The sequence below is a fragment of the Scyliorhinus torazame genome, chromosome 30 (genome assembly GCF_047496885.1).
Source record: "Scyliorhinus torazame isolate Kashiwa2021f chromosome 30, sScyTor2.1, whole genome shotgun sequence".
In the NCBI taxonomy this organism is placed as follows: domain Eukaryota; kingdom Metazoa; phylum Chordata; class Chondrichthyes; order Carcharhiniformes; family Scyliorhinidae; genus Scyliorhinus; species Scyliorhinus torazame.
The window spans coordinates 5,317,860-5,332,330 of NC_092736.1; the positions used below are offsets into that span (position 1 = coordinate 5,317,860).

At 49.5% G+C, this 14,471-nt stretch overlaps 1 pseudogene; it reads left to right on the forward strand.

The window, feature by feature from the left end:
- The window catches only part of LOC140404256 (ADAMTS-like protein 5), a 29,266-nt pseudogene extending 15,424 nt beyond the window's left edge, over positions 1–13,842 (forward strand).
- Positions 13,843–14,471: the final 629 nt, after the last annotated feature.

Here is a 14,471-nt window from a genome sequence, read left to right on the forward strand (position 1 = left end):
GCCGGTAAAGCCCTTTGGGACATAGCATAGAATCCCTACAGTGCAGAAGGAGGCCATTCGGCCCATCGGGTCTGCACTGACAGCACACCACTCTTTGAGGTTGTTCACAATGCAATTTAAATGGGAGTCTTTCTTTTCACAGGTTCTGGCTATGGAGTAAAACTCTTGGACTGATGATGAATACTGGCTCCCTAATGATCGATACTGGCTGTACCGCAGAGAGCGGAGTGCTTGGCAAGGGGCCTATCGGACGGTGATTCAGACGCCTCGCTCAGTCACACACCCCCCCCAAACTGTGACCACCACCATCCCGGTGACAAGTACAATCACCTCCGGTTAGTTTCGGCACCATCGGGGTTGCCAATATTGGTTAGTGATTTTCAAAGAACAAAGAAAAGTACAGCACAGGAACAGGCCCTTCGGCCCTCCAAGCCCGTGCTGACCATGCTGCCCGACTAAACTACAATCTTCTACACTTCCGGGGTCCATATCCCTCTATTCCCATCCTATTCATATATTTGTCAAGATGCCCCTTAAATGTCACTATCGTCCCTGCTTCCACTACCTCCTCCGGTACCGAGTTCCAGGCACCCACTACCCTCTGCGTAAAAAACTTGCCTCGTACATCTACTCTAAACCTTGCCCCTCTCACCTTAAACCTATGCCCCCTAGTAATTGACCCCTCTACCCCGGGGAAAAGCCTCTGACTATCCACTCTGTCTATGCCCCTCATAATTTTGTATACCTCTATCAGGTCTCCCCTCAACCTCCTTCGTTCCAGTGAGAACAAACCGAGTTTATTCAATCGCTCCTCATAGCTTATGCCCTCCATACCAGGCAACATTCTGGTAAATCTCTTCTGCACCCTCTCTAAAGCCTCCACATCCTTCTGGTAGTGTGGCAACCAGAATTGAACACTATACTCCAAGTGTGGCCTAACTAAGGTTCAGCCTAGATATCAACTGAGCTCCAGGGGGTTCAAAACCCTCAGTTCCTGACCCTGGGTGAAACATTTCAATGTTGCTAACTTTGCATGTTGAAGAAAATCACCGCCAGAAGGTTAGTTCTCAGCGATAATGGGTGCATTTCGAACAAAAATAAATGAAAAGCTTGTCAAAAGCAGTGAAATCTTTGGCATCCATATGGAAGTTATGTTGGGCCCACGCACACACCCATGATCACGCACACACCCGTGCCCAGGCACACACCCATGGTCACGCACACACCCATGGTCACGCACACACCCGTGGTCACGCACACACTTGTGGTCACGCACACACCCATGGTCACGCACACGCCCGTGCCCACGCACACACCCGTGCCCACGCACACACCCGTGGTCACGCACACACCCGTGCCCACGCACACACCCGTGCCCACGCACACACTTGTGGTCACGCACACACCCATGGTCATGCACACACCGTGCCCTCGCACACGCCGTGGTCACGCACACACCCGTGGTCACGCACACGCCCGTGGTCACACACATGCCTGTGGTCACGCACACACCCGTGGTCACGCACACACCCGTGGTCACGCACACGCCCGTGCCCTCGCACACACCCATGGTCACGCACACACCCGTGGTCACGCACACACCCGTGGTCACGCACACACCCATGGTCATGCACACACCCGTACCCATGCGCACACCCGTGGTCACGCGCACACCCGTGGTCACGCGCACACCCGTGGTCACGCACACGCCCATGCCTCGCACACACCCATGGTCACGCATACACCCATGGTCACGCACATGCCGTGCCCTCGCATACACCCATGGTCACGCACACACCCATGGTCACGCACACACCTGTGGTTACGCACACGCCCGTGCCCACGCACACACCCGTGGTCACGCACACACCCATGGTCACGCACACACCCATGGTCAAGCACACGCCCGTGCCTCGCACACAACCATGGTCACGCACACACCCGTGGTCACACACATGCAGTCACGCACACACATTCACATACATGCAGTCACACACACATAGACATGCACACAGTCATACCCGCAGACTTAACACACATGTGCCCAAATTCACACATGGGTCCACACACAGACACGAGCACACACGCCCACAGACACGAGCGCGCACGCCCACAGACACGAGCGCGCACACCCACAGACACGAGTACACTCGCCCACAGACACGAGTGCACTTGCCCACAGACACGAGTACACTCGCCCACAGACACGAGCACACTCGCCCACAGACACGAGCGCGCACACCCACAGACACGAGCGCGCACGCCCACAGACACGAGTACACTCGCCCACAGACACGAGTACACTCGCCCACAGACACGAGCGCGCACACCCACAGACACGAGCGCACTCGCCCACAGACACGAGCGCGCACACCCACAGACACGAGCGCACTCGCCCACAGACATGAGCACATTCGCCCAGAGACATAAACATACGCACACACACTGAAGGGAATTGTCAGTAACAGGAGGCTGAGTGTGTCTTGTGTCCCAGTAATAACGGTGAGGTACAAGAGAGGAAGCTGTGTGTGTGCCTGTAACCTCCATACCTGCTGACACAGACAGTTATGCATGAACAGCTATGACTCCGAGTTCAGGCTGCTTCACTGCTGGATCCCACTGGACTTTAATCCTTTAAAATCTGCCTCCGAAGCTTCTAAACTCAGAGTGTTGACCTTTTTATACAAAGGCTACAGGCGGGGATAAGATCCACGAGTCACGGGAAGCTGGTTAAGAGGATTAAATACGTCAGCTCCAATTAAAGTTAGTAAATGTGAATCAGTATCTGCCTGTTGTGAAGGACAGTCCGCCCCCTTTACATCCCAACACATCTTTCGTTATTAAGAGATAGGCAGACTGGGGGCACCTTTCATGACCTGTTTCCAAATTGCCTCACAGCCAATTAATTATTTGGACTGCTGTAGCCACTTGTCTGTCCGACATGACCAGCTGGAAAATAGCAAGTTGCCATAAACGGCGGTGCAACAATGATGAGTGAATCTGGTTCTCGTGATGTTTGTTGAAGGGTAAATATTAACCAGCTCACCGGGGAGAACACGTCTGCGCTTTGCCGATTAGCGACGTGGGACCTAGTACAACCCACCCACCCGAGGGGGAATCCAGAGGGCCACAATTTAATGTCTCCTCAAAGAGATACCTCGATTGATATTAACTTTAATTGGCCTTGCCTCTCATCCACCAATCGCACAATAGTTCACCACCCTGTACCTAACCTACACTTACCCCCGGGTCAGGGGGAAGCCTACTGGGTTTTTGATCTTTTTGTAAAGTCCTTTTACATCGCAAGTCTCAAAGTTAAGCCGCAAAGGTGGAGAGAGAGGATGAAGGACAAGGTGAGTTTCCATGGTAGCATTATGACACTGAAGAGGGTAAAATGATGAGGAGGCTGACGACAGTGAGCGTACTGATGCATTGGGAAACGTTTGGCCCCGCTTTACCATCGTACCTTCTCCTAATATGGCGATGTGCTCATGTCTGAGAGAATGTTCCAGAATCTCCGCCTTTTCAGACTCTTGTTGTTTATATTGCCAAACAGCAGGAAGATTTCTGGCAGGTGTTCAGTAGATGATTTAACCCCAGTGAACCTATTAAATCCCGAGTTAATTGAAGATAGTTGTGGATGCCAAAGATTTCACTGCTTTTGACAAGCTTTTCATTTATTTTTGTTCGAAATGCACCCATTATCGCTGAAAGCTAACCATCCTGCTGTAATTTTCTTCAACATGCAAAGTTAGCAACATTGAAATGTTTCACCCAGGGTCAGGAACTAAGGGTTTTGAACCCCCTGGAGCTTGGTTGATATCTAGGCTCCTGGAATGGAACCAGCTGGCAGTAATGGGTAAAATGAGTTTAACCCTGTTCATTCCGGCTCCACAGGCTGGAAGATTTGCAGAAGAATTAAGTCGAATTTACCCACATCCACAAGACGCACAGCAGGAAGTCGCCAAACCCACAGTCGCTACCATCTAGGACAAGAGCAGCAGATACCTGGGAACCCCACCACCTGGAGGTTCCCCTCCAACTCACTCACCACCCGGACTTGGAAATATATCAGCCGTTCCTTCACTGTCGCTGGGGCAAAATCCTGGAACCCCCTCCCTAACAGCACATTGGGTGTACCTACACCACATGGACTGTAGCGGTTCAGGAAGGCAGCTCACCACCGCTTTCCAAGGGCAACTAGGGATGGGCAATAAATGCTAACCAGCGACGCCCCCATCCTGTAAATCAATTTTCGTCCAACTGATCCATGCTCCATACCGGCCACCTCCCAGCTTCCTTGTTCCCATCCTATCACCTTATTTTCCTTTTCTCCCGCATCTTTATCCTGCTGCCCTTTAACTTCTTCAATATTATTCAACTCAATTACTCGCTGCAAGTTTTTATTTTTTATTCTTTAACGGGATGTGGGAAGTCCCCGTTCTCCCCATTCTCCGGGGGAAGACCTTTCTCTGCATTCCACAGTGGATTTAGTCACCACTGTCTCAGTCCTCTCTGGTCTGCTTACAAGGGAAAACCTTCTCTCCAAGTCATATTCAATCAAACACTTGCAGAATTATAAAGCCTTGATCAGGTTTTACTCTTCTTGCGATAAGCCAATACGACCATTCCTGCTCGCTAAGACAGGAGATTGTGCGATGATTCTTGCTTCCAGGCTGGGGATAGAGGGAGGAGGGAGAGGGTGGGAGGAACAAGGGGGTTTATCCTGGTAAAGCAGAGTGAGGTGATGTTGTGGTGTTAAGATTGATTAGAGAACAGCACCAGGGTATCTAAGGAGGAATGTCGAGGGGTGTGGACAGAGGCCCATGCTCTGTTTTGTTTCCAATTAAGGGGCGATTTAGTGTGGCCAATCCACCTACCCTGCACATCTTTGGGTTGTGGGGGCGAAACCCACGCAGACACGGGGAGAATGTGTAAACTCCACACGGACAGTGACCCGGGGACGGGATCGAACCGGGTCCTCAGCGCCGTGAGACAGCAGGGCTAACCACTGCGCCACCGTGCTGCCCCTCACTTATTTTTAAACAGGTGGCCTCAAGTTCTAGGTTCTCCCACAAGAGGAAATGTCCTCTCCACGTCCACTCTGTCAATACCCCTCAGTAAAATAAACACTTCATCAAAGGAACTATCTCAATCAGTCTTCGTGAACAGCTGCAACCCACTAACTATTCCCTAACATTTTATACTTAGTAACAGCAGAAGGCAGCTGTGAAAGTGAAATGTGGGCCAGGAGCATTGGCACGGTGCACGATAGTTTAACTCTCCCCTGGGCAACTGCCAACGTCAACTCCGGAGTCAATGGCAACAAAACAATGTCAACACCACAAGGTTAAAAATGGTGGCTGCAATCTTTGTCTCCATTGGTAACAGATTTCCAACACCAAAAGAAACAAAGAAGTTGCCGTTCACAACCTTGGGACCTCCCAAACGCTTAACAGCCAATGAAATACTTCAAACGTGCAGTCACCGTAAACGTCACCACAGTCCCAGAGGACCCGAGGCTGCTTTCCTCTTTGAGGGGGACAGCTGACTGGTGATGGTTTAACTCGAGGGTCACCACACCTCAGGCGAGGGGCAAGTTTGAGAAGGTGGGACCTTCGTGGAAGGCCTCAGTGGGTACGGGGATTGAACCCTCGCTGCTGGCCTCGCTCTGCATCACCAACCAGCCGTCTAGCCAATTGATTCACGGTCAATTACGACGAGACGAGAGTAGAGAGTAATCGAGGCTTTATTACACAGAGATGTGTGGCCTCCTATAGCTGCTGCCAAAATGGCTGCAGCTCGGTGAGCACACACATTTATACTCCGCCTACTGGGCGGAGCCAGCAGGCAGGGATCTACCCCCATACCTGTAGTACAGGGGCCTTACCGTAATACCCTCGTATGCAGTGCAGTATATACAATATAATACAACAGTGGTGACTACCACAACAACTGAGCTAACGAGATTTCTTTCTGCGTTCCAGTCCTGGAGTGCGTCCTGAACCCTGAAACCTCTGACCCAGAGACAACAGAGTTATCCCTTGGGCCACTAACTGCAGAGGGGCAGGGAGTTCTCGGCGGGAATCCGAGGCTAGTATCTATCCCTCAACAAACATCAGGAATAAAACAGATTGATCGGGAAACGGGCACATTGCTGTTAGTGGGAGCTTGAACATAGAACATAGACAATACAGCACAGAACAGGCCCTTCGGCCCACGATGTTGTGCAGAACCTTTGTCCTAGATTAATCATAGATTATCATTGAATTTACAGTGCAGAAGGAGGCCATTCGGCCCTTTGAGTCTGCACCGGCTCTTGGAAAGAGCACCCTACCCAAACTCAACACCTCCACCCAACACCAAGGGCAATTTTGGACATTAAGGGCAATTTATCATTGGCCAATCCACCTAACCTGCACATCTTTGGACTGTGGGAGGAAACCGGAGCACCCGGAGGAAACCCACGCACACACGGGGAGGATGTGCAGACTCCGCACAGACAGCGATCCAAGCCGGAATCGAACCTGGGACCCTGGAGCTGTGAAGCAATTGTGCTATCCACAATGCTACCGTGCTGCCCTTAAGAACAAATAAATCTACACTATATAATTTTACCGTAATCCATGTACCTATCCAATAGCTGCTTGAAGGTCCCTAATGTTTCCGATTCAACTACTTCCACAGGCAGTGCATTCCATGCCCCCACTACTCTCTGGGTAAAGAACCTACCTCTGATATCCCTCCTATATCTTCCACCTTTCACCTTAAATTTATGTCCCCTTGTAATGGTTTGTTCCACCCGGGGAAAACGTCTCTGACTGTCTACTCTATCTATTCCCCTGATCATCTTATAAACCTCTATCAAGTCGCCCCTCATCCTTCTACGTTCTAATGAGAAAAGGCCTAGCACCCTCAACCTTTCCTCGTAAGACCTACTCTACATTCCAGGCAACATCCTGGTAAATCTCCTTTGCACCTTTTCCAAAGCTTCCACATCCTTCCTAAAATGAGGCGACCAGAACTGTACACAGTACTCCAAATGTGGCCTTACCAAAGTTTTGTACAGCTGCATCATCACCTCACGGCTCTTAAATTCAATCCCTCTGTTAATGAACGCGAGCACACCATAGGCCTTCTTCACAGCTCTATCCACTCGAGTGGCAACTTTCAAAGATGTATGAACATAGACCCCAAGATCTCTCTGCTCCTCCACATTGCCAAGAACTCTACCGTTAACCCTGTATTCCGCATTCATATTTGTCCTTCCAAAATGGACAACCTCACACTTTTCAGGGTTAAACTCCATCTACCACTTCTCAGCCCAGCTCTGCATCCTATCTATGTCTCTTTGCAGCCGACAACAGCCCTCCTTACTATCCACAACTCCACCAATCTTCGTATCGTCTGCAAATTTACTGACCCACCCTTCAACTCCCTCATCCAAGTCATTAATGAAAATCACAAACAGCAGTGGACCCAGAACTGATCCCTGTGGTACGCCACTGGGAACTGGGATCCAGGCTGAATATTTGCCATCCACCACCACTCTGACTTCTAACGGTTAGCCAGTTTGTTATCCAACTGGTCAAATTTCCCACTATCCCATGCCTCCTTACTTTCTGCAGAAGCCTACCATGGGGAACCTAATCAAATGCCTTACTAAAATCCATGTACACTACATCCACTGCTTTACCTTCATCCACATGCTTGGTCACCTCCTCAAAGAATTCAATAAGGTCTTGTAAGGCAAGACCTACCCCTCACAAATCCGTGCTGACTATCCCTAATCAAGCAGTGTCTTTCCAGATGCTCAGAAATCCTATCCTTCAGTACCCTTTCCATTACTTTGCCTACCACCAAAGTAAGACTAACTGGCCTGTAATTCCCAGGGTTATCCCTAGTCCCTTTTTTGAACAGGGGCACGACATTCGCCACTCTCCAATCCCCAGGTACCACCCCTATTGACAGTGAGGACGAAAAGATCATTGCCAACGGCTCTGCAATTTCATCTCTTGCTTCCCATAGAATCCTTGGATATATCCCGTCAGGCCCGGGGGACTTGTCTATCCTCAAGTTTTTCAAAATGCACAACACATCTTCCTTCCTAACAAGTATTTCCTCGAGCTTACCAATCTGTTTCACACTGTCCTCTCCAACAATATCGCCCCTCTCATTTGTAAATACAGAAGAAAAGTACTCGTTCAAGACCTCTCCTATCTCTTCAGACTCAATACACAATCTCCCGCTACTGTCCTTGATCGGACCTACCCTCACTCTAGTCATTCTCATATTTCTCACATATGTGTAAAAGGCCTTGGGGGTTTCCTTGATCCTACCTGCCAAATATTGTTCATGCCCTCTCTTAGCTCTCCTAATCCCTTTCTTCAGTTCCCTCCTGGCTATCTTGTATCCCTCCAACACCCTGTCTGAACCTTGTTTCCTCAGCCTTACATAAGTCTCCTTTTTCCTCTTAACAAGACATTCAACCTCTCTTGTCAACCATGGTTCCCTCACTCGACCATCTCTTCCCTGCCTGACGGGGACATACATATCAAGGACACGTAGTACCTGTTCCTTGAACAAGTTCCACATTTCACTTGCGTCCTTCCCTGACAGCCTATGTTCCCAACTTATGCACTTCAATTCTTGTCTGACAACATCGTATTTACCCTTCCCCCAATTGTAAACCTTGTCCTGTTGCACGTACCTATCCCTCTCCATTACTAAAGTGAAAGTCACAGAATTGTGGTCACTATCTCCAAAATGCTCCCCCACTAACAAATCTATCACTTGCCCTGGTCCATTACCAAGTACTAAATCCAATATTGCCCCTCCTCTGGTCGGACAATCTACATACTGTGCTAGAAAAGCTTCCTGGACACACTGTACAAACACCACCCCATCCAAACTATTTGATCTAAAGAGTTTCCACTCAATATTTGGGAAGTTAAAGTCACCCATGACTACTACCCTGTGACTTCTGCACCGTTCCAAAATCTGTTTCCCAATCTGTTCCTCCACATCTCTGCTACTATTGGGGGGCCTGTAGAAAACTCCTAACAAGGTGACTGCTCCTTTCCTATTTCTGACTTCAACCCATACTACCTCAGTAGGCAGATACTCCTCAAACTGCCTTTCTGCAGCTGTTATACGGTCTCTAATTAACAATGCTACCCCCCCACCTCTTTTACCACCCTCCCTAATCTTATTGAAACATCTAAAACCAGGGACCTCCAACAACCATTTCTGCCCCTCTTCTATCCAAGTTTCCGTGATGGCCACCACATCGTAGTCCCAAGTACCGATCCATGCCTTAAGTTCACCCACCTTATTCCTGATGCTTCTTGCGTTGAAGTATACACACTTCAACCCATCTCCGTGCCTGCAAGTACTCTCCTTTGTCAGTGTTCCCTTCCCCACTGCCTCATTACATGCTTTGGCGTCCTGAATATCGGCTACCTTAGTTGCTGGACTACAAATCCGGTTCCCATTCCCCTGCCAAATTAGTTTAAATCCTCCCGAAGAGTACTAGAAAACCTCCCTCCCAGGATATTGGTGCCCCTCTGGTTCAGATGCAACCCATTCTGCTTGTACAGGTCCCACCTTCCCCAGAATGCGCTCCAATTATCGAAATACCTGAAGCCCTCCCTCCTACACCATTCCTGCAGCCACGTGTTCAGCTGCACTCTCTCCATATTCCTAGCCTCGCTATCACGTGGCACCGGCAACAAACCAGAGATGACAACTCTGTCTGTCCTGGCTTTTAACTTCCAGCCTAACTCCCTAAACTTGTTTATTACCTCCACACCCCTTTTCCTACCTATGTCGTTGGTACCTATGTGTACCACGACTTCTGGCTGCTCCCCCTCCCCCTTAAGGATCCTGAAGACACGATCCGAGACATCCCTGGCCCTGGCACCTGGGAGGCAACATACCTTCCGGGAGTCTCGCTCGCGACCACAGAATCTCCTATCTATTTCCATAACCATTGAATCTCCTACAACTATTGCTTTTCTATTCTCCCCCCTTCCCTTCTGAGCCCCAGAGCCAGACTCAGCTGCAAGTGCCTACAAGTAGAAGCTTTGTTTAAAGCTGATTGAAAATTCACCTTCTTCTAAACCAAACAGCAACGTTTAAGTTCATTAACTAAATAAAAGAAAGACTAAACTTTAGATAAAAATGAAGCCTTATACTCCCTCGGTCACCAAACTCTCACTATCGCACTCAAATGCACCAAATTCAGCACTCCCTCGGTCACCAAACTCTCACTATCGCACTCAAATGCACCAAATTCAGCACTCCCTTGGTCACCAAACTCTCACTATCGCACTCAAATGCACCAAATTCAGCACTCAGTGCAAACAAAGTCTGCACTGTAGGGGATCACTTTTATACTGTGAATCTAGCCTCTGAAAACTGGCCTAATCCAATTAATTAATTAACAAGCTCCAGCTGCAAGTGCCTACAAGTAGAAACTTTGTTTAAAGCTGTGCACAAATTGGCTGCCTCATTTCCGACAATGGTGACTTCACTTCAAAAGTACTCCAATGGCAATGAAGCACTCTGGGACTTTCTGAGGATGTGAAAGGTGCTGAATAAATGTGGGCAAACCTTTGTGCTCCCTCAGGTCCAATCTCAACCCAGTTCCTTTTTCTTATTCAGTCCCAGGATGTGGGTGTCAGTGACTAGGCCCAGAACTTATTGCCCATCCCTAATTGCCCTGGAGAAGGTTGTGGTGGGGGGTGGCACGGTGGTGCAGTGGTTAGCACTGCTGCCTCACGGCGCCGAGATCCCAGGTTCGACCCCGACTCTGGGTCACTGTCCGTGTGGAGTTTGCACATTCTCCCCGTGTCTGTGTGGGTTTCGCCCCCACAACTCAAAAGATGTGCAGGGTAGGTGGATTGGCCGCGCTAAATTGCCCCTTAATTGGAAAAAATGAATTGGGTACTCTAAATTTATTTTTTTTAAAGTGAAGGTGGTGCTGAGCTGCCGTCTTGAACCGCTGCAGTCCCTGTGGCGTAGGTACACCCACAGTGCTGTTAGGGAGGGAGTTTGATCCAGCGGCAGTGAAGGAACGGCCAAGTCAGAATGGCCAGTGGCTCGGAGGGGAACCTCGATAGGGTCGTGTGGTCTGCTGACCTCGTCCTTCCAGCTGGTGCAGGTCGTGTTTTGGACATGCTGTTGGAGGAGCCTTGTTGAGCTGGCGAATCCTATGTTGTGATCTGCCATCTTTCGTTGTGTCCCAGACAACTGCGGCAGGTGTCGAAAGGTTCGTGGGAAGTGGAATCGCGGGAGGCAGTACTGTGAGAAAGATTTTGGTGAGTCTAGCCTCGGTATTTCATTCTCTTCACTCAAACTGAGGCTCATTGGTTCTCAGTCTCATTCACAGTGATCAGGTTTCCAGCTTCCTTAGCAAGGCTCAAGATTGGATTGCAAGCCAGAAGTTTCCAGGTAGAAGATGTTATTCACTATCGTTTTCTCATCGCCTCACCATCAGGCACTGGGGGTATGATGGGAAAGCTCCATGGCAGGCTCATAGTAAAATGACTAGTGCATACATCTATTAAAAGGCCCCATAATTCCAATTGAATCAATTGACCATCCACAAACTGCGTAAATTTGATACTTTCGCATTTATATAGATTCCATCACTGGGTCAGAGCTGAGCCCCAAACAAACCTGCATGGTCATAGAGCCAGACAGCACAGCCCCCTCGGCCCAACACGTCTGTGCTGGTCAAAAACAGCCACCTAACTATTCTGATGCCATTTCCCAGCACTGATTGGCCGTGCTAAATTGCCCTTAGTGTCCAAAAAATGTTACGTGGGGGTTACTGGGTTACGGGGACAGGGCAGATACCTAGCTTCAGTAAGGTGCTCTTTGTAAGAGCCGGTGCAGACTCGATGGGCCGAATGGCCTGCTTCTGCACTGTAAATTCTATGATTCACTGGGCCCATAGCCGTGTCTGCCCTGGGATCGCAAGAGCACATCTAAATACTTCTGAAATGTTATGAGGGTCTCTGCCTCCATCCCCCCCCCCCTTCAGGCAGCGAGTTCCAGACTCCCACCCCTCTCTGGGTGAAAAGGGTTTTCCTCCCATCCCCTCTGAACCTCCTGCTCCTCACCTTAAATCTCTGTCCCCTGGTCATTGATCCCTCCACCAAGGGGGAAAGTTTCTTCCTGTCTACTCTATGCCCCTCATAATTTTATACATCTCAATCATGTCCCCCCTCAGTCTCCTCTGCTCCAAGGAAAACAATCCCAGTCTATCCAATCTCTCTTCATAACTAAAACTCTCCAGCCCGGACAACATCCTGGTAAATCTCCTCTGCCCCCTTTCCAGTGCGATCACATCCCTCCTGTAATGTGGATTCCAGAACTGCACACAATACTCTAGCTGTGGCCTAACCAACGTTTTATACATTTCCAGCATCACCTCCCTGCTCTGAAACTCTATACCTCGGCTAATAAAGGCAAGTATACCATTTGCCTTCTTAACCACTGTATCCACCTGCTCTGCTACCTTAAGGGACGAGTATTCATGCACACCATGGTCCCTCCGCTCCTCGGTGCTTCCCAGAGTTTATCATGTATTCCCTTACCTGGTTTGCCCTGCCAAGTGCATCGCCTCACACTTATCTGGAGTGAATTCCATTTGCCACTGATCAGTCCTGATCAGGCTGGTCTGGGCGAGAGATCCAGGGACTTGTTAGCCTGGGGTTTGGCGAGATGACCAACGTGTGAGTTACGTGGGGAGAAATGAGTGGGTTCTCAACATGACATTGGCTCCCTGTGTGGATACAAGCTGAGGACAAGCAGGGACAGATGGTGCTGTTGATGTCCATATGAGAGGAACAGTGAGCTGTTGCACGGGGATCTTGATGCGAATGGAATCTCATGGTGTCCCATGAGGAGTCAGCACCTTCAGCTGTGCAGGGGAGGACACTGAAAGTGGTGTATTGTTGGGACAATGTTCAGATTCACTGGGGGCGGTTTTAACTGAGTTCAACTGGGGAGTCAGTGGGGTTGAGTGAAATGTTGCCTTTGCACTCGGCTTGCTATTGGTGTCTATTTACTTGTGTCGGGAGGGGTAGGATCTGCGTGTGTACAACAGCAACACTAATCCCAACCCCATCCATTTCACAATGGCGGCTCACTGTCCTGAGGAACAATACTGAATCTTCTGTTCCCTTTTCCTTCCAGTTTTACATGTGAAGATTATTCGCAAGTGTAGTACCCTCAATAACGACACGAGAGGGTGGAATGGTAAATGAAGGCTTTAATAAGCAGAGAACTAGCCAGCTACAGAAACGTGTGCTTACCGAGTGCCGCCTACAGGGCGTCACCTTATATACGGCTCCCTGGTGGGCGGAGCCAGAGGCGGAGTCCCCCAGGGTTCCAAACCCGGTCTTAAAGGGGCATCACCTACATGGTGTTAAGGGTACAGTGACCATTCATCACAGCAAGAGCATCATTGGATCAGAAACACGTTATGATGCTCATGTGGTGACCATCTATAAGAAAAGCTTCGCTGTCCTTAGGCGGGAATTCCTGTGGGTCCCAAACATCTATGAGTGTCCCAGAATCTTCACTGCCAGGGAGTACGCGGTGATGGCACTTAGACATGTGAACTGCGAGCGGACGCGGAACAGGATTCTACTGGAGGCGAACAGCTTCGTCCGAGCCTACAGGGCCAAAGAGGACAAACTCCTGATGGGTTTAGACAGAGAGTGTGAGAGGCGGGGATACCAGCTCGGGGTCAATGCACCTGGATACGGTTCAAACCCACACCATTGTGGTCTGCAGGCATTAACCCTGTGCAGGCTGGACTCACGATAGATCGAGGGGCAAATGGGATCCCTGCCACCTTGGCAAACAGACAAGAAGTTGTGGGTCAGTTGGCATGACAGACCAGTTAGAATCTTCACATTGGGCAAACTGCAGAGATAACAATCACCAAACTGACCCGGGGTCCACGCTGCTGTTTGCACTGAATGAGGTTAAAATCCCGTCACTCCTGACCCAGCGCCACACGCCTTGTTGTGGAATGAAGTTCAGCGAATTTTTCATTCCGCGGGAAGCTTCAAGAGAAGAGTCTTAGCCTTTTATACCCACCTGAACTCCGCCCGGCCAAGCTCGCGCTGGACAGGCTGGGTTGAGATTGATCACTGTGGCCAATACGATCGGATTGTATGAAGTGTTCAGACGGAGTGGGTCTGAAATTCCTGACATTACAGGAGCTTCAGAACTGAGATTTCAAACCCCCGATCTATCCAGAGCCTCACTGGGAATGAAGAATGATGTGTTCCTCCTGACATAAACCTACCTGGAGGTTTGCAAACTACAATCCACCACAAGATGTTACTGCTCTATATTCAGTGACACAAACTGCTTGAGAAGACAATGGCCACTTTTGACCTTTCCCTCTCTATTTCTAGCCAATACTGCAATTAGTGCGTGCGTCTACA